This window comes from Pantherophis guttatus, chromosome 10 (genome assembly GCF_059756535.1).
Source record: "Pantherophis guttatus breed Tessera chromosome 10, ASM5975653v1, whole genome shotgun sequence".
Classification (NCBI taxonomy): Eukaryota; Metazoa; Chordata; class Lepidosauria; order Squamata; family Colubridae; genus Pantherophis; species Pantherophis guttatus.
In genome coordinates, this window is record NC_142072.1 from 8,028,381 (window position 1) to 8,032,196 (window position 3,816).

The following is a 3,816-nucleotide window of genomic DNA, read 5'->3' on the forward strand; positions in this document are numbered from 1 at the left end:
TCGTTTCTTTGTTTTGTTTTGTTTTTAAAAATGAAAATAATGTTCTGGTTAAAAAAAAATAACATTGAACGATGAGATGAACATTCAGCCTAACTCAACTTTGGGAAATGGAATGACAGCTGGGCATGAGATAAATAGACCTGATTAGACTTGGACAGAGGACTTTTGGAAACCCCAGAGCAGAAGTTTAAAACAAGTCAAAAGGTATTGCTGAATAGGTTTTATGAAAAACTGCTGGTGGCCTCCTACCGCTGCACCATAGAGAGTATTTTAACTTACTGCACCTGCGTATGGTTTGCCAATTGCACAGTGGCAGATAGGACAGCGCTCCAGAGGGTCAACGTCATTGCCCAGAGGATCACTGGTTGCCCTCTCCCCTCCTTGGAAGAGCTTTATATCCCCCACTGCCTTAAGAAAGTTCAAAACATTCTTAAAGATCCATCTCATCCTGGGCACCTTTTTTAAAAAAAACTATTACCATCAGGCAGATGGTACAGGACAATAATAAAAAAAAAAGGACAAATAGGCTGAAAAACAGCTTCTATCCCAGGGCAATAACCATATTGAATTCTACGGTATAGTGCAATATCGGATTTTCAATTTCAATTATATAGAATGTAAAGAATTTATTTATTTATTTATTTATTGCTTTTAATTTATATGCCGCCCTTCTCCGGAGACTCAGGGCGGCTTACAATGCGTTAAGCAATAGCCTTCATACTTTTGTATATTTATACAAAGTCGGCTTATTGCCCCTACAGTCTGGGTCCTCATTTCACCTACCTTTGAAAGGGTGGAAGGCTGAGTCAACCTTGAGCCTGGTGAGATTTGAACTTGCAGTAATTGCAAGCAGCAGATGTTAATAACAGTGCTTTAGTCCACTGTACTACATGTTTGTGTTTTTATTTTTATAGTTATAATGTACACTGAAGACGGCATTTAATTTCATTGTACCATGCGCAATGACAATAAAGTAAAGTATTGGTGCCATGGAAATTACATATCCATAAGAATGAAAGAGAGCAAGTAGGAAAACCCAGTGAGACTGAATTGGAAAGGAATGATGGTTCATTGTCCTGAGCATGAAACAAGCTTCTGGTTCATTGATCCATGAGAGCTTCAGTAAATAGTATTAAGTGAAATGGCCACAAGTCCAGGCACAGGTAGTGGGGTCAGCATTCAACAACAGACTGTCGTGTTCCTTATAACTCAACTATGGTACATTGCGATATTGGGCATTGTATGGTCTCAAAGAACCTGAAGGGCAACCATTTTTGGAAAATTCCCCTCATATATGGATACCAGCATAAATCTTATACACACTCTTGAGCCTTTGGAAAATGTAATTAATGGCAAGCAACTATGACACTTTAGCCAGGGAAATTACATCCCAATTAAGTACCGCTTTATAAAATCTTAGTAAGACCATATCTGGAATACAGCATCCAGTTTTGGTCACCACATTCCAAAAAGATGTTGAGACTTTGAAAAAAGTGCAGAGCAGGACAATTAGGATGATTAAAAGCGTTGAGGCTAAAACATATGAAGAACGGTTGCAGGAACTGGATATGGCTAGTCTAGAGAAAAGGGGTGACATGATAGCAGTATTCCAGTATTTGACCGAGTACCACAAAGAAGAGGGAGTCAACTTATTTTCCAAAGCACCAGAAGGCAAGATAAGAAACAATGGATGGAAACTAATCAAGGAGAGAAGCAACCTGGAATTAAGGAGAAACTTCCTGACAGTGAGAACAATTAACCAGTGGAACAACTTGCCTACAGAAGTTGTGAATGCTTCAACACTGGAAGGTTTTAAGAAGAGATTGGACAGCCACTTGTCTGAAATTGTAGAGTCTCCTGCTTGAGCAGGGAGTTGGACTAGAAGACATCCAAGGTCCTTTCCAGCTCTATTCTGGAAGGAAGCTGGGAAAAGAAAGGAAGGAAAGAAGGAAAGAAGGAAAGGCAGGCAGGCAGGCAGGCAGGCAGGAAGGAAGGAGGGAGGGAAGGAAGGAAGACGGGCAGGCAGGAAGGAAGGCAGGAAGGCAGAAAGGAAGGAAGGAAGGAAGGAAGGAAGGAAAGAAGGAAGGAGGGAGGGATGGAGGGATGGACGGACCTGGGAAAGGAAGGGAGGGAGGAAGCTAGGTAAGGAAGGGAGGGAGGATGCAGCTTGGAAAAGAAGGAAGGGAAGGGAAGGGAAGGGAAGGGAAGGGAAGGGAAGGAAAGGAAAGGAAAGGAAAGGAAAGGAAAGGAAAGGAAAGGAAAGGAAAGGAAAGGAAAGGAAAGGAAAGGAAAGGAAAGGAAAGGAAAGGAAAGGAAAGGAAAGGAGGCAAGCAACTGGGAAAAAGAAGGAATTAATTTATCTGGTCTTGTTTCTCTCAGGCTGACAGCAACAAGACAACTGTATGTAAGAATTGGAAGAAGGCTCAAATTAATTGCCCTGTTCCTTTAACAATTTTAATAAATTAAACAATGCTAAATGCCTGATTGCTTCTGAAATAGTCTGTCTATTCATAAATAGCAAAAGCTGCACATGTTTTGCTGAATATTCACGGTCAGAAATTCTGCCGAAATTCTCCAGTGAAAACAATTTTCACCAAATGAAATAGTGCCGTTAAAGCAGGGATACAAATCAGGGGGGATGCTTTTTAACAACTCTTTTGTATTATTTGCCTTTATTTTAATAGCCCATTCCTGCCCTTCAGTTCAATTTTCCTAGGAAACCATATGTTGACTAGTTTTTCTCATAAAGAGGGTGCAAGAAAAATACTTTTTTCCCCCAATATAAAGCTCATTAACTTTTTTTTTTTTTTAATTTTTGATTTATATGCCGCCCTTCTCCGGAGACTCAGGGCGGCTTACAATGTGCTCAGCAATAGCCTTCATCCTTTTGTATATTTATACAAAGTCAGTTTATTGCCCCCACAACTGGGTCCTCAATTTACCTACCTTAGAAAGGATGGAAGGCTGAGTCAACCTTGAGCCTGGTGAGATTTGAACCTGCAGTAATTGCAGGCAGCTGGTCTTAATAACCAGCTTAATAACAGGGTGCCTTAGACCACTGTACTACCAAGGCTCTTCATTAAATCAATTTGCAAAAACAATAAAACAATACTGCAATTGTTGCTTCCCTGGTGGCAAAGCAAACACATTTTACAGGAGCACTGAAATGACCCCCACCTTGACTATTGGATGACAAATACCTACGTAAATCTTTGAATGCCATTCATGCTCTGTTGGTTGGGCCAAATGAAAGAGTGTAGCAGTTGCAAAAGTTGTGACGTACAATCATCGGATTGTTATTCAGCATTTTGTAGCAACAACTTTAAGCGAATAAAAACAAACAAACAAAAATGACTGGATTCTTGGCTTGTTTTTTTTTTAATGCAGTAGGAAAGACAAAACCTTTTTTTTGCTTAATTGTCTGGTCTTCCTGGATGACAGAATTCTTAAGGATAGAAGGGAAAGACAAAGGAAGGAGGCCGGCAGGCAGGCAGCTGGGAAGGAAGGAAGGAAGGAAGGAAGGAAGGAAGGAAGGAAGGAAGGAAGGAAGGAAGGAAGGAGGGAGGGAGGGAGGGAGGGAAGGAGGGAAGGAAGGAGGGAAGGAGGGAAGGAAGGAAGGAAGGAGGGAAGGAAGGAAGGAGGGAGGGAGGGAGGGAAGGAAGGAAGGAAGGAAGGAAGGAGGGAAGGAAGGAAGGAAGGAGGGAGGGAGGGAAGGAAGGAAGGAAGGAAGGAAGGAAGGAGGGAAGGAAGGAAGGAAGGAAGGAGGGAAGGAGGGAAGGAAGGAAGGAAGGAAGGAAGGACGGAAGGAGGGAAAGA